Source organism: Pimephales promelas, chromosome 3 (genome assembly GCF_988280905.1).
Source record: "Pimephales promelas chromosome 3, fPimPro1.hap1.1, whole genome shotgun sequence".
In the NCBI taxonomy this organism is placed as follows: domain Eukaryota; kingdom Metazoa; phylum Chordata; class Actinopteri; order Cypriniformes; family Leuciscidae; genus Pimephales; species Pimephales promelas.
Genome location: NC_142771.1, coordinates 23,328,630 through 23,353,351, shown reverse-complemented (window position 1 = coordinate 23,353,351; position 24,722 = coordinate 23,328,630). Strand labels below are relative to the sequence as shown.

At 39.8% G+C, this 24,722-nt stretch overlaps 1 long non-coding RNA gene across 2 annotated transcripts in view; it reads right to left on the bottom strand.

Moving 5' to 3' along the window:
* Positions 1–2,154: 2,154 nt before the first annotated feature.
* The window catches only part of LOC120489968 (uncharacterized), an 81,499-nt gene continuing 58,931 nt past the window's right edge, over positions 2,155–24,722 (bottom strand). The window contains exons 2-4 of one of the 2 annotated variants that reach the window (XR_016155116.1): positions 3,981–4,055; positions 3,775–3,850; positions 2,155–3,691 (exon numbers count right to left, since the gene is read on the bottom strand). This is a non-coding gene — a long non-coding RNA (uncharacterized LOC120489968). Of the gene's footprint in view, positions 3,692–3,774; positions 3,851–3,980; positions 4,200–24,722 lie in introns of those variants that run through there. The other variant, XR_016155115.1, reaches the window with a different exon arrangement.

The following is a 24,722-nucleotide window of genomic DNA, read 5'->3' as shown; positions in this document are numbered from 1 at the left end:
GATTTTATGTTGTGTTTTGTTTCTGTTGTGTGTGGACAGCAGTCGTCAATGAGGGACAAAATACTTTTGTATTGAAATGCTTAAATGTTCGCCGGTTCCCACCTCTTTCTTCCCACAACAACGAACCCCGTTAACCACTTAACTGTCACCGTCCCACAGGTGGGACGTTTGCCACTATATTTTTAAAACAATAATATCTTAGTAAATACCTTAAATAATATTGACAAACTATATATCATTTGAAAGCTTACAATCTCTAGTTTCCATATTTGGTGACTGATTTTCAAAACATATTACAGAGGAGCCATAATTTATCAATATAAAACAAGAATATTTTTATACTCATAAGGCGTGTTCAGACCTTTATTTTAAAATAGCAGTAAACATGAAAAATCATGAAAAAATGGTAGATACCTCAGTTTGTTTTCATGCCAAAAGCTCAAAAGATAGAATCCATTCAATTATTTTGGAAAAAAAAGGTCTGAAAAGTTTGAAATATCAAGAAAAAAATAATAAATTCACCATTTGTGACGTGTCAGCTAGCTATGACTTACATGCATGTTCTTTGTATGTGTTTCTTAGAGGTTCAATTCATATCAAAATCTGCCAAACTTCCCATGCTACTTCTGAATAGGATCTCTACTTCAGAAATTGTATGAAAATTGTGAAAATAATGGTTCATATCACTTAAAACACGAATGGATATGCAGGCGCCCTTATATGGGCAGTAATGGAGTCTGATTGTGCCCTAGTGAAAAAGTTTGGTACTGCGCTCAAACAAAATCTTACTGAAAGCTCATTTTTTGAGATATCAACCTAAAATTTGAAACACAACTTGTTCTGATTTTTGGCTTTGATCTTTCTGCCATTTTAGAGTAGCCCAGGTTTTGAAAATATATATTTTATGTAAAATATGAATAATTAATATTTTTACATTGTACATTTCCATAAACTCAAACTTCTATAACTTTTTTTCTGTTTCACTTTCTTAATTTATTTCACTTCAACAAAAATCTGCCAAATGTCTTCTTTAAAACAAGACCAATCATATGTCTATATTCCAAAGCATTCTTGAATTACAACCATTTAAGTTTGAAATGTGCATTTTCATGTCTATTCAAAAAAGGGGGGGGTGACAGTTAACAGGTTAAAGATGAACTGAACTGAAATTTGAGAAAAGGTGATATAACAGATGTATTTTATTTATTCTCATAATGTTTGTAGTCTACACTTTTCAATGAAATTGACTTCCTTATTTGTCCCATCTCAGGGGAAAATAAGGGAATAAACCATGACCATTCAAAAATATGGCTAGGTTTCTAAAGATTCAAAGCTTAATGCAAATGGGTGAAGTGTCCCTTTGCACTCAGGTCTAAGTCTCATGGCCCTCTATCAGAATCCAGAGTTTTGAGAAGATTGGAGAAACTTATTTTTTCGCACTGAAAAAGACAGTTTGTTTATTTATTTTTTTGGGTCGAAATTTTGAGTTTCTCTGATCTTCTTGAAACTCTGGATTCCGATAGAGGGCCAAGAGACTTAGACCTGAGTGCAAAAATGGAGGCTCTAGACCCTTCCAGAGCAAAGATATTGAGATATTTATAATGGCATAAATGCTACAGGTACGTGGGATCTCAATATCTCAGCTCTGGAAGGGTCTAGAGCCTCCATTTTTGCACTCAGGTCTAAGTACCATGGCCCTCTATCAGAATCCAGAGTTTCAAGAAGATCAGAGAAACTCAAAATTTCGACCCAAAAAAAAAGGACAGTGGTTTTTGTTTTGTTTTTTCGGTGCGAAAAAATACGTTTCTCCAATCTTCTCAAACCTCTGGATTCTGATAGAGAGCCATGAGACTTAGACCTGAGTGCAAAAATGGAGGCTCTAGACCCTTCCAGAGCTGAGATATTGAGATATTTATAATGGCATAAATGCAACGTGGGATCTCAATATCTCAGCTCTGGAAGGGTCTAGAGCCTCCATTTTTGCACTCAGGTGTAAGTCCCATGGGCCTCTATCAGATTCCAGAGTTTTGAGAAGATTGGAGAAACTTATTTTTTCGCACCAAAAAAACAACACACTGTCGTTTTTTTTTTTTTGGGTCGAAATTTTGAGTTTCTCTGATCTTCTTGAAACTCTGGATTCTGATAGAGGGCCATGAGACTTTGACCTGAGTGCAAAAATGGAGTCTCTAGACCCTTCCAGAGCTGAGATAGAGGCTGCGTTACAAACCGCATACTTAATGAGTAGGTACTTAATTTCGATAAGTACTTACTCAACGAGCGCTAAAAGAGTAGGTACTTTATAACCAAATCTCGTTGAGTATGAATGAGAACCGGACATCTGCCATGTTGACGTTATCATGTGACCTACTAAGCGTTATCACAAGCGCAACAACTTAAAATATTTGAAGGTTAGGCTATGTTTAATTCAACTATCTATAAATATCTTGATATTGATGAAACTTGCTCATTTTGTTGTGGTATTGATGAAGAAACAGCTTCCCATTTATTTTTTGAATACATTTAGGGTTGATTTAAGTTGTTATATTTTAAACCCTACTAATGTGACCCACAGTGTTATTCTTATAGTGATATTTTTTTAATTAAGAAACCCCAAAATCGTCTTCTCTTGAATATGTTGTTAATTTCTTTATTTTATACCCCAAAAAGTTTCTCCTTAAAGTTTTCCTCTTTTTCTTGATGAATTTACCTCATTTACTATCCCTCAGACTTATAACAACAACACATTTTTTTAATGTATTATGAAGAACTATTATGAAGATATTTAGCCTTGTTATTGTTTTTTCCTGTGTATACATTTAACTTTATGATGTCCCATTATGATGTACACAAACCAATGATCCTTATATTTTCTGTTTTGTCATTATAATTGTTACATACAACTATGGTATCTTTCCATGATCTTGAATGTAATAAGTTTAAAATATATATGCAACAGGTGCACTAACACTTCACAACATCAGTAACTCGACAGCACAACCAAGAACAGTTTTCCTCTGCGTTTGTAATGTCTCCACAAAGGAGACGGGCAGCTGCTGGAAGATCTCTTTTGGAGAAAACTGTTGATTTTATACTCGAAAAATGTAAGTATCACTCCTTAAAAATAATATTACCTCAGAATGAATTGCATTGTTTGCCCACCCCAAAACTTAAACAAAATAATAATATTAAATGCTGACCAATACTTAATTATATAACTTTTTTATATACTAAAAATATAATTTAATATAACAAGCAAAATGTAATTTGTTTTGTCATATGACAGTTATGCATGAATACATTTTGATAAATGCAGTGAAACATCTCAATTGTCAGTCAATCGATGAATTAATGCATACATTAATGAAATAATTACATTTTATATACTGACAACAATAAGAAAAATGATTAAATGTGTAAAAGAACAAATAAAAGTAACCATCACAATAAACAAATGCATACACAAGTCAGTCAACAACACATGAAACAAAGCTATATTCAAACTACAAGCATGTATTTACAGCCGCTGAACACCATATCCTACTGCCGACTCAGCGGTTCCCATTCTGCGGATTTATTCTGATCGTAAAGGCAGGTGGAGAGATGGAAGGTCTCATCCATGGCACCACTTCCAGGATTCAGCTCTGGGCTCCTCATCCTCAGTGCTCACACCAGTCTGCAGATATTTCAGATCCTACAAAAATGCACAAACATTATACAAAAGCAGTCATTTTAACACACAATGTCATTTGATTTATGTATTAAAAATAACCTTACTTTATATTTGAGTAAAATCCCTAAAACAAATGCTGCCATCATCTTTCCTTGCAGGTCCTACTCCACCACAAAAGCTCTGCAGCAAATGCACAGAAATCAAGAATCAGAAATGTGTTGTAATTTCTTTACTTGAATTTACAATAATTCAAATAAACTACAACTTAAGATTTAATAGATTTTGTTATCCATTTCTGTAGTATACTCACTCAAAGCCTTTCATTAAAGCATTCAGCATCATGAGCCTCTCTCCACCGGATAAACACACGTGTGTTCTCCTGTCCCTGTAACATACAGACAAAATTCACATTACGAGCTCAACACTGCATTTACATGCTGAGGTTGATGTGTTAACTCACTTTTAATCCAACTTAAATGTTCCTCAATATATCAACAATATCGAAACTCAAAATTTCGACCCGACAAAAAAAAAAACGAAAGGGGTACCACTGTCGTTTTTTTTTTTCGGGTTGAAATTTTGAGTTTCTCTGATCTTCTTGAAACTCTGGATTCTGATAGAGGGCCATGAGACTTAGACCTGAGTGCAAAAATAAAGGCTCTAGACCCTTCCAGAGCTCAGATATCGAAACTCAAAATTTCGACCCGACAAAAAAAAAAAACGAAAGGGGTACCACTGTCGTTTTTTTTTTTTCGGGTTGAAATTTTGAGTTTCTCTGATCTTCTTGAAATTCTGGATTCTGATAGAGGGCCATGAGACTTAGACCTGAGTGCAAAAATGAAGGCTCTAGACCCTTCCAGAGCCGAGATATCGAAACTCAAAATTTCGAACCAAAAAAAAACCGAAAGGGTTTTCACTGTCGTTTTTTTTTCTGGTCAAAATTTTGAGTTTCCATATCTCAGCTCTGCAAGAGTCTAGAGCCTCCATTTTTGCACTCAGGTCTAAGTCTCATGGCCCTCTGTCATAATCCAGAGTTTCAAGACGATTGGGGATACTTAATTTTTCGCCCAAAAAAAAAAAACGTAAGGGGTAACACTGTCGTTTTTTTTTCTGGTCGAAATTTTGAGTTTCCATATCTCAGCTCTGGAAGGGTCTAGAGCCTCCATTTTTGCACTAAGGTCTAAGTCTCATGGCCCTCTATCATAATCCAGAGTTTCGAGAAAATTGGGGATACTTAATTTTTCGCCCCCCCCCAAAAAAAACGTAAGGGGTAACACTGTCGTTTTTTTTTCTGGTCGAAATTTTGAGTTTCCATATCTCAGCTCTGGAAGGGTCTAGAGCCTCCATTTTTGCACTCAGGTCTAAGTCTCATGGCCCTCTGTCATAATCCAGAGTTTCAAGACGATTGTGGATACTTAATTTTTCGCCCAAAAAAAAAAAACGTAAGGGGTAACACTGTCGTTTTTTTTTCTGGTCGAAATTTTGACTTTCCATATCTCAGCTCTGGAAGGGTCTAGAGCCTCCATTTTTGCACTCAGGTCTAAGTCTCATGGCCCTCTATCATAATCCAGAGTTTCAAGAAGATTGGGGATACTTAATTTTTCGCCCAAAAAAAAAAACGTAAGGGGTAACACTGTCGTTTTTTTTTTCTGGTCGAAATTTTGAGTTTCCATATCTCAGCTCTGAAAGGGTCTAGAGCCTCCATTTTTGCACTCAGGTCTAAGTCTCATGGCCCTCTGTCATAATCCAGAGTTTCAAGACGATTGGGGATACTTAATTTTTCGCCCAAAAAAAAAAAACGTAAGGGGTAACACTGTCGTTTTTTTTTCTGGTCGAAATTTTGAGTTTCCATATCTCAGCTCTGGAAGGGTCTAGAGCCTCCATTTTTGCACTCAGGTCTAAGTCTCATGGCCCTCTATCATAATCCAGAGTTTCGAGAAAATTGGGGATACTTAATTTTTCGCCCAAAAAAAAAAAACGTAAGGGGTAACACTGTCGTTTTTTTTTCTGGTCGAAATTTTGAGTTTCCATATCTCAGCTCTGGAAGGGTCTAGAGCCTCCATTTTTGCACTAAGGTCTAAGTCTCATGGCCCTCTATCATAATCCAGAGTTTCGAGAAAATTGGGGATACTTAATTTTTCGCCCCCCCCAAAAAAACGTAAGGGGTAACACTGTCGTTTTTTTTTCTGGTCGAAATTTTGAGTTTCCATATCTCAGCTCTGGAAGGGTCTAGAGCCTCCATTTTTGCACTCAGGTCTAAGTCTCATGGCCCTCTATCATAATCCAGAGTTTCGAGAAAATTGGGGATACTTAATTTTTCGCCCCCCCCAAAAAAAACGTAAGGGGTAACACTGTCGTTTTTTTTTCTGGTCGAAATTTTGAGTTTCCATATCTCAGCTCTGGAAGGGTCTAGAGCCTCCATTTTTGCACTCAGGTCTAAGTCTCATGGCCCTCTATCATAATCCAGAGTTTCGAGAAAATTGGGGATACTTAATTTTTCGCCCCCCCAAAAAAAACGTAAGGGGTAACACTGTCGTTTTTTTTTTCTGTTCGAAATTTTGAGTTTCCATATCTCAGCTCTGGAAGGGTCTAGAGCCTCCATTTTTCCACTCAGGTCTAAGTCTCATGGCCCTCTATCATAATCCAGAGTTTAGAGAAAATTGGGGTTACTTGATTTTTCGCCCCCCCAAAAAAAACGTAAGGGGTAACACTGTCGTTTTTTTTTCTGGTCGAAATTTTGAGTTTCCATATCTCAGCTCTGGAAGGGTCTAGAGCCTCCATTTTTGCACTCAGGTCTAAGTCTCATGGCCCTCTATCATAATCCAGAGTTTCGAGGAAATTGGGGATACTCAATTTTTCGCCCACCCAAAAAAAACGTAAGGGGTAACACTGTCGTTTTTTTTTTCTGTTCGAAATTTTGAGTTTCCATATCTCAGCTCTGGAAGGGTCTAGAGCCTCCATTTTTGCACTCAGGTCTAAGTCTCATGGCCCTCTATCATAATCCAGAGTTTCAAGAAGATTGGGGATACTTAATTTTTCGCCCAAAAAAAAAACGTAAGGGGTAACACTGTCGTTTTTTTTTTCTGGTCGAAATTTTGAGTTTCCATATCTCAGCTCTGAAAGGGTCTAGAGCCTCCATTTTTGCACTCAGGTCTAAGTCTCATGGCCCTCTGTCATAATCCAGAGTTTCAAGACGATTGCGGATACTTAATTTTTCGCCCAAAAAAAAAAAACGTAAGGGGTAACACTGTCGTTTTTTTTTCTGGTCGAAATTTTGAGTTTCCATATCTCAGCTCTGGAAGGGTCTAGAGCCTCCATTTTTGCACTCAGGTCTAAGTCTCATGGCCCTCTATCATAATCCAGAGTTTCGAGAAAATTGGGGATACTTAATTTTTCGCCCAAAAAAAAAAAACGTAAGGGGTAACACTGTCGTTTTTTTTTCTGGTCGAAATTTTGAGTTTCCATATCTCAGCTCTGGAAGGGTCTAGAGCCTCCATTTTTGCACTCAGGTCTAAGTCTCATGGCCCTCTATCATAATCCAGAGTTTCGAGAAAATTGGGGATACTTAATTTTTCGCCCCCCCAAAAAAAACGTAAGGGGTAACACTGTCGTTTTTTTTTCTGGTCGAAATTTTGAGTTTCCATATCTCAGCTCTGGAAGGGTCTAGAGCCTCCATTTTTGCACTCAGGTCTAAGTCTCATGGCCCTCTATCATAATCCAGAGTTTCGAGAAAATTGGGGATACTTAATTTTTCGCCCAAAAAAAAAAAACGTAAGGGGTAACACTGTCGTTTTTTTTTCTGGTCGAAATTTTGAGTTTCGATATCTCAGCTCTGGAAGGGTCTAGAGCCTCCATTTTTGCACTCAGGTCTAAGTCTCATGGCCCTCTGTCATAATCCAGAGTTTCAAGACGATTGGGGATACTTAATTTTTCGCCCCAAAAAAAAAACGTAAGGGGTAACACTGTCGTTTTTTTTTTCTGGTCGAAATTTTGAATTTCCATATCTCAGCTCTGGAAGGGTCTAGAGCCTCCATTTTTGCACTCAGGTCTAAGTCTCATGGCCCTCTATCATAATCCAGAGTTTCGAGAAAATTGGGGATACTTAATTTTTCGCCCCCCCCCAAAAAAAACGTAAGGGGTAACACTGTCGTTTTTTTTTCTGGTCGAAATTTTGAGTTTCCATATCTCAGCTCTGGAAGGGTCTAGAGCCTCCATTTTTGCACTAAGGTCTAAGTCTCATGGCCCTCTATCATAATCCAGAGTTTCGAGAAAATTGGGGATACTTAATTTTTCGCCCCCCCAAAAAAAACGTAAGGGGTAACACTGTCGTTTTTTTTTCTGGTCGAAATTTTGAGTTTCCATATCTCATCTCTGGAAGGGTCTAGAGCCTCCATTTTTGCACTCAGGTCTAAGTCTCATGGCCCTCTATCATAATCCAGAGTTTCGAGAAAATTGGGGATACTTAATTTTTCGCCCAAAAAAAAAAAACGTAAGGGGTAAGACTGTCGTTTTTTTTTTCTGGTCGAAATTTTTAGTTTCCATATCTCAGCTCTGAAAGGGTCTAGAGCCTCCATTTTTGCACTCAGGTCCAAGTCTCATGGCCCTCTGTCATAATCCAGATTTTCAAGAAGATTGGGGATACTTAATTTTTCGCCCCCCAAAAAAAAACGTAAGGGGTAACACTGTCGTTTTTTTTCTGGTCGAAATTTTGAGTTTCGATATCTCAGCTCTGGAAGGGTCTAGAGCCTCCATTTTTGCACTCAGGTCTAAGTCTCATGGCCCTCTATCATAATCCAGAGTTTCAAGACGATTGGGGATACTTAATTTTTCGCCCAAAAAAAAAAAAAACGTAAGGGGTAACACTGTCGTTTTTTTTTCTGGTCGAAATTTTGAGTTTCCATATCTCAGCTCTGGAAGGGTCTAGAGCCTCCATTTTTGCACTCAGGTCTAAGTCTCATGGCCCTCTATAATAATACAGAGTTTCAAGAAGATTGGGGATACTTCATTTTTCGCCCAAAAAAAAAACGTAAGGGGTAACACTGTCGTTTTTTTTTCTGGTCGAAATTTTGAGTTTCCATATATCAGCTCTGGAAGGGTCTAGAGCCTCCATTTTTGCACTCAGGTCTAAGTCTCATGGCCCTCTGTCATAATCCAGAGTTTCAAGACGATTGTGGATACTTAATTGTTCGCCCAAAAAAAAAAAAAAAACGTAAGGGGTAACACTGTCGTTTTTTTTTCTGGTCGAAATTTTGAGTTTCCATATCTCAGCTCTGGAAGGGTCTAGAGCCTCCATTTTTGCACTAAGGTCTAAGTCTCATGGCCCTCTATCATAATCCAGAGTTTCGAGAAAATTGGGGATACTTAATTTTTCGCCCCCCCCCCCCCAAAAAAAACGTAAGGGGTAACACTGTCGTTTTTTTTTCTGGTCGAAATTTTGAGTTTCCATATCTCAGCTCTGGAAGGGTCTAGAGCCTCCATTTTTGCACTCAGGTCTAAGTCTCATGGCCCTCTATAATAATACAGAGTTTCAAGAAGATTGGGGATACTTCATTTTTCGCCCAAAAAAAAAAACGTAAGGGGTAACACTGTCGTTTTTTTTTCTGGTCGAAATTTTGAGTTTCCATATCTCAGCTCTGGAAGGGTCTAGAGCCTCCATTTTTGCACTCAGGTCTAAGTCTCATGGCCCTCTGTCATAATCCAGAGTTTCAAGACGATTGTGGATACTTAATTTTTCGCCCAAAAAAAAAAAACGTAAGGGGTAACACTGTCGTTTTTTTTTTCTGGTCGAAATTTTGACTTTCCATATCTCAGCTCTGGAAGGGTCAAGAGCCTCCATTTTTGCACTCAGGTCTAAGTCTCATGACCCTCTATCATAATCCAGAGTTTCAAGACGATTGGAGATACTTAATTTTTCGCCCCCCCCAAAAAAACGTAAGGGGTAACACTGTGGTTTTTTTTTCTGTTCGAAATTTTGAGTTTCCATATCTCAGCTCTGGAAGGGTCTAGAGCCTCCATTTTTGCACTCAGGTCTAAGTCTCATGGCCCTCTATCATAATCCAGAGTTTCGAGAAAATTGGGGATACTTCATTTTTCGCCCCCCCAAAAAAAACGTAAGGGGTAACACTGTCGTTTTTTTTTTCTGTTCGAAATTTTGAGTTTCCATATCTCAGCTCTGGAAGGGTCTAGAGCCTCCATTTTTCCACTCAGGTCTAAGTCTCATGGCCCTCTATCATAATCCAGAGTTTAGAGAAAATTGGGGTTACTTGATTTTTCGCCCCCCCAAAAAAAACGTAAGGGGTAACACTGTCGTTTTTTTTTCTGGTCGAAATTTTGAGTTTCCATATCTCAGCTCTGGAAGGGTCTAGAGCCTCCATTTTTGCACTCAGGTCTAAGTCTCATGGCCCTCTATCATAATCCAGAGTTTCGAGGAAATTGGGGATACTCAATTTTTCGCCCCCCCCAAAAAAACGTAAGGGGTAACACTGTCGTTTTTTTTTTCTGTTCGAAATTTTGAGTTTCCATATCTCAGCTCTGGAAGGGTCTAGAGCCTCCATTTTTGCACTCAGGTCTAAGTCTCATGGCCCTCTATCATAATCCAGAGTTTCAAGAAGATTGGGGATACTTAATTTTTCGCCCAAAAAAAAAAACGTAAGGGGTAACACTGTCGTTTTTTTTTTCTGGTCGAAATTTTGAGTTTCCATATCTCAGCTCTGGAAGGGTCTAGAGCCTCCATTTTTGCACTCAGGTCTAAGTCTCATGGCCCTCTGTCATAATCCAGAGTTTCAAGACCATTGGGGATACTTAATTTTTCGCCCAAAAAAAAAAAAACGTAAGGGGTAACACTGTCGTTTTTTTTTCTGGTCGAAATTTTGAGTTTCCATATCTCAGCTCTGGAAGGGTCTAGAGCCTCCATTTTTGCACTCAGGTCTAAGTCTCATGGCCCTCTATCATAATCCAGAGTTTCGAGAAAATTGGGGATACTTAATTTTTCGCCCAAAAAAAAAAAACGTAAGGGGTAACACTGTCGTTTTTTTTTCTGGTCGAAATTTTGAGTTTCCATATCTCAGCTCTGGAAGGGTCTAGAGCCTCCATTTTTGCACTCAGGTCTAAGTCTCATGGCCCTCTATCATAATCCAGAGTTTCGAGAAAATTGGGGATACTTAATTTTTCGCCCCCCCAAAAAAAACGTAAGGGGTAACACTGTCGTTTTTTTTTCTGGTCGAAATTTTGAGTTTCGATATCTCAGCTCTGGAAGGGTCTAGAGCCTCCATTTTTGCACTCAGGTCTAAGTCTCATGGCCCTCTGTCATAATCCAGAGTTTCAAGACGATTGGGGATACTTAATTTTTCGCCCAAAAAAAAAAAACCTAAGGGGTAACACTGTCGTTTTTTTTTCTGGTCGAAATTTTGAATTTCCATATCTCAGCTCTGGAAGGGTCTAGAGCCTCCATTTTTGCACTCAGGTCTAAGTCTCATGGCCCTCTATCATAATCCAGAGTTTCGAGAAAATTGGGGATACTTAATTTTTCGCCCCCCCCAAAAAAAACGTAAGGGGTAACACTGTCGGTTTTTTTTCTGGTCGAAATTTTGAGTTTCCATATCTCAGCTCTGGAAGGGTCTAGAGCCTCCATTTTTGCACTAAGGTCTAAGTCTCATGGCCCTCTATCATAATCCAGAGTTTCGAGAAAATTGGGGATACTTAATTTTTCGCCCCCCCCAAAAAAAACGTAAGGGGTAACACTGTCGTTTTTTTTTCTGTTCGAAATTTTGAGTTTCCATATCTCAGCTCTGGAAGGGTCTAGAGCCTCCATTTTTGCACTCAGGTCTAAGTCTCATGGCCCTCTATCATAATCCAGAGTTTCAAGAAGATTGGGGATACTTAATTTTTCGCCCAAAAAAAAAAACGTAAGGGGTAACACTGTCGTTTTTTTTTTTCTGGTCGAAATTTTGAGTTTCCATATCTCAGCTCTGGAAGGGTCTAAAGCCTCCATTTTTGCACTCAGGTCTAAGTCTCATGGCCCTCTGTCATAATCCAGAGTTTCAAGACGATTGGGGATACTTAATTTTTCGCCCCAAAAAAAAAAACGTAAGGGGTAACACTGTCGTTTTTTTTTTCTGGTCGAAATTTTGAATTTCCATATCTCAGCTCTGGAAGGGTCTAGAGCCTCCATTTTTGCACTCAGGTCTAAGTCTCATGGCCCTCTACCATAATCCAGAGTTTCGAGAAAATTGGGGATACTTAATTTTTCGCCCCCCCCCCCCAAAAAAAACGTAAGGGGTAACACTGTCGTTTTTTTTTCTGGTCGAAATTTTGAGTTTCCATATCTCAGCTCTGGAAGGGTCTAGAGCCTCTATTTTTGCACTAAGGTCTAAGTCTCATGGCCCTCTATCATAATCCAGAGTTTCTAGGAAATTGGGGATACTCAATTTTTCGCCCCCCCCAAAAAAACGTAAGGGGTAACACTGTCGTTTTTTTTTCTGTTCGAAATTTTGAGTTTCCATATCTCAGCTCTGGAAGGGTCTAGAGCCTCCATTTTTGCACTCAGGTCTAAGTCTCATGGCCCTCTATCATAATCCAGAGTTTCAAGAAGATTGGGGATACTTAATTTTTCGCCCAAAAAAAAAAACGTAAGGGGTAACACTGTCGTTTTTTTTTTCTGGTCGAAATTTTGAGTTTCCATATCTCAGCTCTGGAAGGGTCTAAAGCCTCCATTTTTGCACTCAGGTCTAAGTCTCATGGCCCTCTGTCATAATCCAGAGTTTCAAGACGATTGGGGATACTTAATTTTTCGCCCCAAAAAAAAAAACGTAAGGGGTAACACTGTCGTTTTTTTTTTCTGGTCGAAATTTTGAATTTCCATATCTCAGCTCTGGAAGGGTATAGAGCCTCCATTTTTGCACTCAGGTCTAAGTCTCATGGCCCTCTACCATAATCCAGAGTTTCGAGAAAATTGGGGATACTTAATTTTTCGCCCCCCCCCAAAAAAAACGTAAGGGGTAACACTGTCGTTTTTTTTTCTGGTCGAAATTTTGAGTTTCCATATCTCAGCTCTGGAAGGGTCTAGAGCCTCTATTTTTGCACTAAGGTCTAAGTCTCATGGCCCTCTATCATAATCCAGAGTTTCGAGAAAATTGGGGATACTTAATTTTTCGGCCCCCCAAAAAAAACGTAAGGGGTAACACTGTCGTTTTTTTTTTTGGTCGAAATTTTGAGTTTCCATATCTCAGCTCTGGAAGGGTCTAGAGCCTCCATTTTTGCACTCAGGTCTAAGTCTCATGGCCCTCTATCATAATCCAGAGTTTCGAGAAAATTGGGGATACTTAATTTTTCGCCCCCCCCAAAAAAAACGTAAGGGGTAACACTGTCGTTTTTTTTTTCTGGTCGAAATTTTGAGTTTCCATATCTCAGCTCTGGAAGGGTCTAGAGCCTCCATTTTTGCACTCAGGTCTAAGTCTCATGGCCCTCTGTCATAATCCAGAGTTTCAAGACGATTGGAGATACTTAATTTTTCGCCCCCCCAAAAAAAACGTAAGGGGTAACACTGTCGTTTTTTTTTCTGGTCGAAATTTTGAGTTTCCATATCTCAGCTCTGGAAGGGTCTAGAGCCTCCATTTGTGGACTAAGGTCTAAGTCTCATGGCCCTCTATCATAATCCAGAGTTTCAAGACCATTGGGGATACTTAATTTTTCGCCCAAAAAAAAAAAACGTAAGGGGTAACACTGTCGTTTTTTTTTCTGGTCGAAATTTTGAGTTTCCATATCTCAGCTCTGGAAGGGTCTAGAGCCTCCATTTTTGCACTCAGGTCTAAGTCTCATGGCCCTCTATCATAATCCAGAGTTTCGAGAAAATTGGGGATACTTAATTTTTCGCCCAAAAAAAAAAAACGTAAGGGGTAACACTGTCGTTTTTTTTTCTGGTCGAAATTTTGAGTTTCCATATCTCAGCTCTGGAAGGGTCTAGAGCCTCCATTTTTGCACTAAGGTCTAAGTCTCATGGCCCTCTATCATAATCCAGAGTTTCGAGAAAATTGGGGATACTTAATTTTTCGCCCCCCCCAAAAAAACGTAAGGGGTAACACTGTCGTTTTTTTTTCTGGTCGAAAATTTGAGTTTCCATATCTCAGCTCTGGAAGGGTCTAGAGCCTCCATTTTTGCACTCAGGTCTAAGTCTCATGGCCCTCTGTCATAATCCAGAGTTTCAAGACGATTGGGGATACTTAATTTTTCGCCCAAAAAAAAAAACCGTAAGGGGTAACACTGTCGTTTTTTTTTTCTGTTCGAAATTTTGAGTTTCCATATCTCAGCTCTGGAAGGGTCTAGAGCCTCCATTTTTGCACTCAGGTCTAAGTCTCATGGCCCTCTATCATAATCCAGAGTTTAAAGACGATTGGAGATACTTAATTTTTCGCCCAAAAAAAAAAACGTAAGGGGTAACACTGTCGTTTTTTTTTCTGGTCGAAATTTTGAGTTTCCATATCTCAGCTCTGGAAGGGTCTAGAGCCTCCATTTTTGCACTAAGGTCTAAGTCTCATGGCCCTCTATCATAATCCAGAGTTTCGAGAAAATTGGGGATACTTAATTTTTCGCCCCCCCCAAAAAAAACGTAAGGGGTAACACTGTCGTTTTTTTTTCTGGTCGAAATTTTGAGTTTCCATATCTCAGCTCTGGAAGGGTCTAGAGCCTCCATTTTTGCACTCAGGTCTAAGTCTCATGGCCCTCTATCATAATCCAGAGTTTCGAGAAAATTGGGGATACTTAATTTTTCGCCCCCCCAAAAAAAACGTAAGGGGTAACACTGTCGTTTTTTTTTCTGGTCGAAATTTTGAGTTTCGATATCTCAGCTCTGGAAGGGTCTAGAGCCTCCATTTTTGCACTCAGGTCTAAGTCTCATGGCCCTCTGTCATAATCCAGAGTTTCAAGACGATTGGGGATACTTAATTTTTCGCCCAAAAAAAAAAAACGTAAGGGGTAACACTGTCGTTTTTTTTTCTGGTCGAAATTTTGAATTTCCATATCTCAGCTCTGGAAGGGTCTAGAGCCTCCATTTTTGCACTAAGGTCTAAGTCTCATGGCCCTCTATCATAATCCAGAGTTTCGAGAAAATTGGGGATACTTAATTTTTCGCCCAAAAAAAAAAACCGTAAGGGGTAACACTGTCGTTTTTTTTTTCTGTTCGAAATTTTGAGTTTCCATATCTCAGCTCTGGAAGGGTCTAGAGCCTCCATTTTTGCACTCAGGTCTAAGTCTCATGGCCCTCTATCATAATCCAGAGTTTAAAGACGATTGGAGATACTTAATTTTTCGCCCCCCCAAAAAAAACGTAACGGGTAACACTGTCGTTTTTTTTTCTGGTCGAAATTTTGAGTTTCCATATCTCAGCTCTGGAAGGGTCTAGAGCCTCCATTTTTGCACTAAGGTCTAAGTCTCATGGCCCTCTCTCATAATCCAGAGTTTCGAGAAAATTGGGGATACTTAATTTTTCGCCCCCCCCAAAAAAAACGTAAGGGGTAACACTGTCGTTTTTTTTTCTGGTCGAAATTTTGAGTTTCCATATCTCAGCTCTGGAAGGGTCTAGAGCCTCCATTTTTGCACTCAGGTCTAAGTCTCATGGCCCTCTATAATAATACAGAGTTTCAAGAAGATTGGGGATACTTCATTTTTCGCCCAAAAAAAAAACGTAAGGGGTAACACTGTCGTTTTTTTTTCTGGTCGAAATTTTGAGTTTCCATATCTCAGCTCTGGAAGGGTCTAGAGCCTCCATTTTTGCACTCAGGTCTAAGTCTCATGGCCCTCTGTCATAATCCAGAGTTTCAAGACGATTGGAGATACTTAATTTTTCGCCCCCCCAAAAAAACGTAAGGGGTAACACTGTCGTTTTTTTTTTCTGTTCGAAATTTTGAGTTTCCATATCTCAGCTCTGGAAGGGTCTAGAGCCTCCATTTTTCCACTCAGGTCTAAGTCTCATGGCCCTCTATCATAATCCAGAGTTTAGAGAAAATTGGGGTTACTTGATTTTTCGCCCCCCCCCCCAAAAAAAACGTAAGGGGTAACACTGTCGTTTTTTTTTCTGGTCGAAATTTTGAGTTTCCATATCTCAGCTCTGGAAGGGTCTAGAGCCTCCAATTTTGCACTCAGGTCTAAGTCTCATGGCCCTCTATCATAATCCAGAGTTTCTAGGAAATTGGGGATACTCAATTTTTCGCCCCCCCCAAAAAAAACGTAAGGGGTAACACTGTCGTTTTTTTTTCTGTTCGAAATTTTGAGTTTCCATATCTCAGCTCTGGAAGGGTCTAGAGCCTCCATTTTTGCACTCAGGTCTAAGTCTCATGGCCCTCTATCATAATCCAGAGTTTCAAGAAGATTGGGGATACTTAATTTTTCGCCCAAAAAAAAAAACGTAAGGGGTAACACTGTCGTTTTTTTTTTCTGGTCGAAATTTTGAGTTTCCATATCTCAGCTCTGGAAGGGTCTAAAGCCTCCATTTTTGCACTCAGGTCTAAGTCTCATGGCCCTCTGTCATAATCCAGAGTTTCAAGACGATTGGGGATACTTAATTTTTCGCCCCAAAAAAAAAAACGTAAGGGGTAACACTGTCGTTTTTTTTTCTGGTCGAAATTTTGAATTTCCATATCTCAGCTCTGGAAGGGTCTAGAGCCTCCATTTTTGCACTCAGGTCTAAGTCTCATGGCCCTCTACCATAATCCAGAGTTTCGAGAAAATTGGGGATACTTAATTTTTCGCCCCCCCCCCCCAAAAAAACGTAAGGGGTAACACTGTCGTTTTTTTTTCTGGTCGAAATTTTGAGTTTCCATATCTCAGCTCTGGAAGGGTCTAGAGCCTCTATTTTTGCACTAAGGTCTAAGTCTCATGGCCCTCTATCATAATCCAGAGTTTCGAGAAAATTGGGGATACTTAATTTTTCGCCCCCCCAAAAAAAACGTAAGGGGTAACACTGTCGTTTTTTTTTCTGTTCGAAATTTTGAGTTTCCATATCTCAGCTCTGGAAGGGTCTAGAGCGTCCATTTTTGCACTCAGGTCTAAGTCTCATGGCCCTCTATCATAATCCAGAGTTTCGAGAAAATTGGGGATACTTAATTTTTCGCCCCCCCAAAAAAAACGTAAGGGGTAACACTGTCGTTTTTTTTTTCTGGTCGAAATTTTGAGTTTCCATATCTCAGCTCTGGAAGGGTCTAGAGCCTCCATTTTTGCACTCAGGTCTAAGTCTCATGGCCCTCTGTCATAATCCAGAGTTTCAAGACGATTGGAGATACTTAATTTTTCGCCCCCCCAAAAAAAACGTAAGGGGTAACACTGTCGTTTTTTTTTCTGGTCGAAATTTTGAGTTTCCATATCTCAGCTCTGGAAGGGTCTAGAGCCTCCATTTTTGGACTAAGGTCTAAGTCTCATGGCCCTCTATCATAATCCAGAGTTTCAAGAAGATTGGGGATACTTAATTTTTCGCCCAAAAAAAAAAACGTAAGGGGTAACACTGTCGTTTTTTTTTTCTGGTCGAAATTTTGAGTTTCCATATCTCAGCTCTGGAAGGGTCTAGAGCCTCCATTTTTGCACTCAGGTCTAAGTCTCATGGCCCTCTGTCATAATCCAGAGTTTCAAGACGATTGGGGATACTTAATTTTTCGCCCAAAAAAAAAAAAACGTAAGGGGTAACACTGTCGTTTTTTTTTCTGGTCGAAATTTTGAGTTTCCATATCTCAGCTCTGGAAGGGTCTAGAGCCTCCATTTTTGCACTCAGGTCTAAGTCTCATGACCCTCTATCATAATCCAGAGTTTCAAGACGATTGGAGATACTTAATTTTTCGCCCCCCCAAAAAAAACGCAAGGGGTAACACTGTGGTTTTTTTTTCTGTTCGAAATTTTGAGTTTCCATATCTCAGCTCTGGAAGGGTCTAGAGCCTCCATTTTTGCACTCAGGTCTAAGTCTCATGGCCCTCTATCATAATCCAGAGTTTCGAGAAAATTGGGGATACTTAATTTTTCGCCCCCCCAAAAAAAACGTAAGGGGTAACACTGTCGTTTTTTTTTTTCTGTTCGAAATTTTGAGTTTCCATATCTCAGCTCTGGAAGGGTCTAGAGCCTCCATTTTTCCACTCAGGTCTAAGTGTCATGGCCCTCTATCATAATCCAGAGTTTAGAGAAAATTGGGGTTACTTGATTTTTCGCCCCCCCAAAAAAAACGTAAGGGGTAACACTGTCGTTTTTTTTTCTGGTCGAAATTTTGAGTTTCCATATCTCAGCTCTGGAAGGGTCTAGAGCCTCCATTATTGCACTGAGGTCTAAGTCTCATGGCCCTCTATCATAATCCAGAGTTTCGAGGAAATTGGGGATACTCAATTTTTCGCCCCCCCAAAAAAAACGTAAGGGGTAACACTGTCGTTTTTTTTTTCTGTTCGAAATTTTGAGTTTCCATATCTCAGCTCTGGAAGGGTCTAGAGCCTCCATTTTTGCACTCAGGTCTAAGTCTCATGGCCCTCTATCATAATCCAGAGTTTTAAGAAGATTGGGGATACTTAATTTTTCGCCCAAAAAAAAAAACGTAAGGGGTAACACTGTCGTTTTTTTTTTCTGGTCGAAATTTTGAGTTTCCATATCTCAGCTCTGGAAGGGTCTAGAGCCTCCATTTTTGCACTCAGGTCTAAGTCTCATGGCCCTCTGTCATAATCCAGAGTTTCAAGACGATTGGGGATACTTAATTTTTCGCCCAAAAAAAAAAAACGTAAGGGGTAACACTGTCGTTTTTTTTTCTGGTCGAAATTTTGAGTTTCCATATCTCAGCTCTGGAAGGGTCTAGAGCCTCCATTTTTGCACTCAGGTCTAAGTCTCATGGCCCTCTATCATAATCCAGAGTTTCGAGAAAATTGGGGATACTTAATTTTTCGCCCCAAAAAAAAAACGTAAGGGGTAACACTGTCGTTTTTTTTTCTGGTCGAAATTTTGAGTTTCCATATCTCAGCTCTGGAAGGGTCTAGAGCCTCCATTTTTGCACTCAGGTCTAAGTCTCATGACCCTCTATCATAATCCAGAGTTTCAAGACGATTGGAGATACTTAATTTTTCGCCCCCCCAAAAAAAACGTAAGGGGTAACACTGTGGTTTTTTTTTCTGTTCGAAATTTTGAGTTTCCATATCTCAGCTCTGGAAGGGTCTAGAGCCTCCATTTTTGCACTCAGGTCTAAGTCTCATGGCCCTCTATCATAATCCAGAGTTTCGAGAAAATTGGGGATACTTAATTTTTCGCCCCCCCCAAAAAAACGTAAGGGGTAACACTGTCGTTTTTTTTTCTGTTCGAAATTTTGAGTTTCCATATCTCAGCTCTAGAAGGGTCTAGAGCCTCCATTTTTCCACTCAGGTCTAAGTCTCATGGCCCTCTATCATAATCCAGAGTTTAGAGAAAATTGGGGTTACTTGATTTTTCGCCCCCCCAAAAAAAACGTAAGGGGTAACACTGTCGTTTTTTTTTCTGGTCGAAATTTTGAGTTTCCATATCTCAGCTCTGGAAGGGTCTAGAGCCTCCATTTTTGCACTCAGGTCTAAGTCTCATGGCCCTCTATAATAATACAGAGTTTCAAGAAGATTGGGGATACTTCATTTTTCGCCCAAAAAAAAAATGTAAGGGGTAACACTGTCGTTTTTTTTTCTGGTCGAAATTTTGAGTTTCCATATCTCAGCTCTGGAAGGGTCTAGAGCCTCCATTTTTGCACTCAGGTCTAAGTCTCATGGCCCTCTGTCATAATCCAGAGTTTCAAGACGATTGGAGATACTTAATTTTTCGCCCCCCCCCCAAAAAAACGTAAGGGGTAACACTGTCGTTTTTTTTTTCTGTTCGAAATTTTGAGTTTCCATATCTCAGCTCTGGAAGGGTCTAGAGCCTCCATTTTTCCACTCAGGTCTAAGTCTCATGGCCCTCTATCATAATCCAGAGTTTAGAGAAAATTGGGGTTACTTGATTTTTCGCCCCCCCCCAAAAAAACGTAAGGGGTAACACTGTCGTTTTTTTTCTGGTCGAAATTTTGAGTTTCCATATCTCAGCTCTGGAAGGGTCTAGAGCCTCCAATTTTGCACTCAGGTCTAAGTCTCATGGCCCTCTATCATAATCCAGAGTTTCTAGGAAATTGGGGATACTCAATTTTTCGCCCCCCCAAAAAAAACGTAAGGGGTAACACTGTCGTTTTTTTTTCTGTTCGAAATTTTCAGTTTCCATATCTCAGCTCTGGAAGGGTCTAGAGCCTCCATTTTTGCACTCAGGTCTAAGTCTCATGGCCCTCTATCATAATCCAGAGTTTCAAGAAGATTGGGGATACTTAATTTTTCGCCCAAAAAAAAAAACGTAAGGGGTAACACTGTCGTTTTTTTTTCTTGTCGAAATTTTGACTTTCCATATCTCAGCTCTGGAAGGGTCTAGAGCCTCCATTTTTGCACTCAGGTCTAAGTCTCATGACCCTCTATCATAATCCAGAGTTTCAAGACGATTGGAGATACTTAATTTTTCGCCCCCCCCAAAAAAACGTAAGGGGTAACACTGTGGTTTTTTTTTCTGTTCGAAATTTTGAGTTTCCATATCTCAGCTCTGGAAGGGTCTAGAGCCTCCATTTTTGCACTCAGGTCTAAGTCTCATGGCCCTCTATCATAATCCAGAGTTTCGAGAAAATTGGGGATACTTCATTTTTCGCCCCCACAAAAAAAAAACGTAAGGGGTAACACTGTCGTTTTTTTTTTCTGTTCGAAATTTTGAGTTTCCATATCTCAGCTCTGGAAGGGTCTAGAGCCTCCATTTTTCCACTCAGGTCTAAGTCTCATGGCCCTCTATCATAATCCAGAGTTTAGAGAAAATTGGGGTTACTTGATTTTTCGCCCCCCCAAAAAAAACGTAAGGGGTAACACTGTCGTTTTTTTTTCTGGTCGAAATTTTGAGTTTCCATATCTCAGCTCTGGAAGGGTCTAGAGCCTCCATTTTTGCACTCAGGTCTAAGTCTCATGGCCCTCTATCATAATCCAGAGTTTCGAGGAAATTGGGGATACTCAATTTTTCGCCCCCCCCCAAAAAAACGTAAGGGGTAACACTGTCGTTTTTTTTTCTGTTCGAAATTTTGAGTTTCCATATCTCAGCTCTGGAAGGGTCTAGAGCCTCCATTTTTGCACTCAGGTCTAAGTCTCATGGCCCTCTATCATAATCCAGAGTTTCAAGAAGATTGGGGATACTTAATTTTTCGCCCAAAAAAAAAAACGTAAGGGGTAACACTGTCGTTTTTTTTTTCTGGTCGACATTTTGAGTTTCCATATCTCAGCTCTGGAAGGGTCTAGAGCCTCCATTTTTGCACTCAGGTCTAAGTCTCATGGCCCTCTGTCATAATCCAGAGTTTCAAGACCATTGGGGATACTTAATTTTTCGCCCAAAAAAAAAAAACGTAAGGGGTAACACTGTCGTTTTTTTTTCTGGTCGAAATTTTGAGTTTCCATATCTCAGCTCTGGAAGGGTCTAGAGCCTCCATTTTTGCACTCAGGTCTAAGTCTCATGGCCCTCTATCATAATCCAGAGTTTCGAGAAAATTGGGGATACTTAATTTTTTGCCCAAAAAAAAAAAACGTAAGGGGTAACACTGTCGTTTTTTTTTCTGGTCGAAATTTTGAGTTTCCATATCTCAGCTCTGGAAGGGTCTAGAGCCTCCATTTTTGCACTCAGGTCTAAGTCTCATGGCCCTCTATCATAATCCAGAGTTTCGAGAAAATTGGGGATACTTAATTTTTCGCGCCCCCAAAAAAAACGTAAGGGGTAACACTGTCGTTTTTTTTTCTGGTCGAAATTTTGAGTTTCGATATCTCAGCTCTGGAAGGGTCTAGAGCCTCCATTTTTGCACTCAGGTCTAAGTCTCATGGCCCTCTGTCATAATCCAGAGTTTCAAGACGATTGGGGATACTTAATTTTTCGCCCAAAAAAAAAAAACCTAAGGGGTAACACTGTCGTTTTTTTTTCTGGTCGAAATTTTGAATTTCCATATCTCAGCTCTGGAAGGGTCTAGAGCCTCCATTTTTGCACTCAGGTCTAAGTCTCATGGCCCTCTATCATAATCCAGAGTTTCGAGAAAATTGGGGATACTTAATTTTTCGCCCTCCCCAAAAAAAACGTAAGGGGTAAAACTGTCGTTTTTTTTTCTGGTCGAAATTTTGAGTTTCCATATCTCAGCTCTGGAAGGGTCTAGAGCCTCCATTTTTGCACTAAGGTCTAAGGCTCATGGCCCTCTATCATAATCCAGAGTTTCGAGAAAATTGGGGATACTTAATTTTTCGCCCCCCCAAAAAAAACGTAAGGGGTAACACTGTCGTTTTTTTTTTCTGGTCGAAAATTTGAGTTTCCATATCTCAGCTCTGGAAGGGTCTAGAGCCTCCATTTTTGCACTCAGGTCTAAGTCTCATGGCCCTCTGTCATAATCCAGAGTTTCAAGACGATTGGGGATACTTAATTTTTCGCCCAAAAAAAAAAAACCGTAAGGGGTAACACTGTCGTTTTTTTTTTCTGTTCGAAATTTTGAGTTTCCATATCTCAGCTCTGGAAGGGTCTAGAGCCTCCATTTTTGCACTCAGGTCTAAGTCTCATGGCCCTCTATCATAATCCAGAGTTTAAAGACGATTGGAGATACTTAATTTTTCGCCCCCCCAAAAAAAACGTAAGGGGTAACACTGTCGTTTTTTTTTTCTGGTCGAAATTTTGAGTTTCCATATCTCAGCTCTGGAAGGGTCTAGAGCCTCCATTTTTGCACTAAGGTCTAAGTCTCATGGCCCTCTATCATAATCCAGAGTTTCGAGAAAATTGGGGATACTTAATTTTTCGCCCCCCCCAAAAAAACGTAAGGGGTAACACTGTCGTTTTTTTTTCTGGTCGAAATTTTGAGTTTCCATATCTCAGCTCTGGAAGGGTCTAGAGCCTCCATTTTTGCACTCAGGTCTAAGTCTCATGGCCCTCTATCATAATCCAGAGTTTCGAGAAAATTGGGGATACTTAATTTTTCGCCCCCCCAAAAAAAACGTAAGGGGTAACACTGTCGTTTTTTTTTCTGGTCGAAATTTTGAGTTTCGATATCTCAGCTCTGGAAGGGTCTAGAGCCTCCATTTTTGCACTCAGGTCTAAGTCTCATGGCCCTCTGTCATAATCCAGAGTTTCAAGACGATTGGGGATACTTAATTTTTCGCCCAAAAAAAAAAAACGTAAGGGGTAACACTGTCGTTTTTTTTTCTGGTCGAAATTTTGAATTTCCATATCTCAGCTCTGGAAGGGTCTAGAGCCTCCATTTTTGCACTCAGGTCTAAGTCTCATGGCCCTCTATCATAATCCAGAGTTTCGAGAAAATTGGGGATACTTAATTTTTCGCCCCCCCCAAAAAAAACGTAAGGGGTAACACTGTCGGTTTTTTTTCTGGTCGAAATTTTGAGTTTCCATATCTCAGCTCTGGAAGGGTCTAGAGCCTCCATTTTTGCACTAAGGTCTAAGTCTCATGGCCCTCTATCATAATCCAGAGTTTCGAGAAAATTGGGGATACTTAATTTTTCGCCCCCCCAAAAAAAACGTAAGGGGTAACACTGTCGTTTTTTTTTCTGGTCGAAAATTTGAGTTTCCATATCTCAGCTCTGGAAGGGTCTAGAGCCTCCATTTTTGCACTCAGGTCTAAGTCTCATGGCCCTCTGTCATAATCCAGAGTTTCAAGACGATTGGGGATACTTAATTTTTCGCCCAAAAAAAAAAACCGTAAGGGGTAACACTGTCGTTTTTTTTTTCTGTTCGAAATTTTGAGTTTCCATATTTCAGCTCTGGAAGGGTCTAGAGCCTCCATTTTTGCACTAAGGTCTAAGTCTCATGGCCCTCTATCATAATCCAGAGTTTCGAGAAAATTGGGGATACTTAATTTTTCGCCCCCCCCAAAAAAAACGTAAGGGGTAACACTGTCGTTTTTTTTTCTGGTCGAAATTTTGAGTTTCCATATCTCAGCTCTGGAAGGGTCTAGAGCCTCCATTTTTGCACTCAGGTCTAAGTCTCATGGCCCTCTATAATAATACAGAGTTTCAAGAAGATTGGGGATACTTCATTTTTCGCCCAAAAAAAAACCGTAAGGGGTAACACTGTCGTTTTTTTTTCTGGTCGAAATTTTGAGTTTCCATATCTCAGCTCTGGAAGGGTCTAGAGCCTCCATTTTTGCACTCAGGTCTAAGTCTCATGGCCCTCAGTCATTATCCAGAGTTTCAAGACGATTGGAGATACTTAATTTTTCGCCCCCCCCCAAAAAAACGTAAGGGGTAACACTGTCGTTTTTTTTTCTGTTCGAAATTTTGAGTTTCCATATCTCAGCTCTGGAAGGGTCTAGAGCCTCCATTTTTCCACTCAGGTCTAAGTCTCATGGCCCTCTATCATAATCCAGAGTTTAGAGAAAATTGGGGTTACTTGATTTTTCGCCCCCCCCCAAAAAAACTTAAGGGGTAACACTGTCGTTTTTTTTTCTGGTCGAAATTTTGAGTTTCCATATCTCAGCTCTGGAAGGGTCTAGAGCCTCCAATTTTGCACTCAGGTCTAAGTCTCATGGCCCTCTATCATAATCCAGAGTTTCTAGGAAATTGGGGATACTCAATTTTTCGCCCTCCCCAAAAAAACGTAAGGGGTAACACTGTCGTTTTTTTTTCTGTTCGAAATTTTGAGTTTCCATATCTCAGCTCTGGAAGGGTCTAGAGCCTCCATTTTTGCACTCAGGTCTAAGTCTCATGGCCCTCTATCATAATCCAGAGTTTCAAGAAGATTGGGGATACTTAATTTTTCGCCCAAAAAAAAAAACGTAAGGGGTAACACTGTCGTTTTTTTTTTCTGGTCGAAATTTTGAGTTTCCATATCTCAGCTCTGGAAGGGTCTAAAGCCTCCATTTTTGCACTCAGGTCTAAGTCTCATGGCCCTCTGTCATAATCCAGAGTTTCAAGACGATTGGGGATACTTAATTTTTCGCCCAAAAAAAAAAACGTAAGGGGTAACACTGTTTTTTTTTTTTCTGGTCGAAATTTTG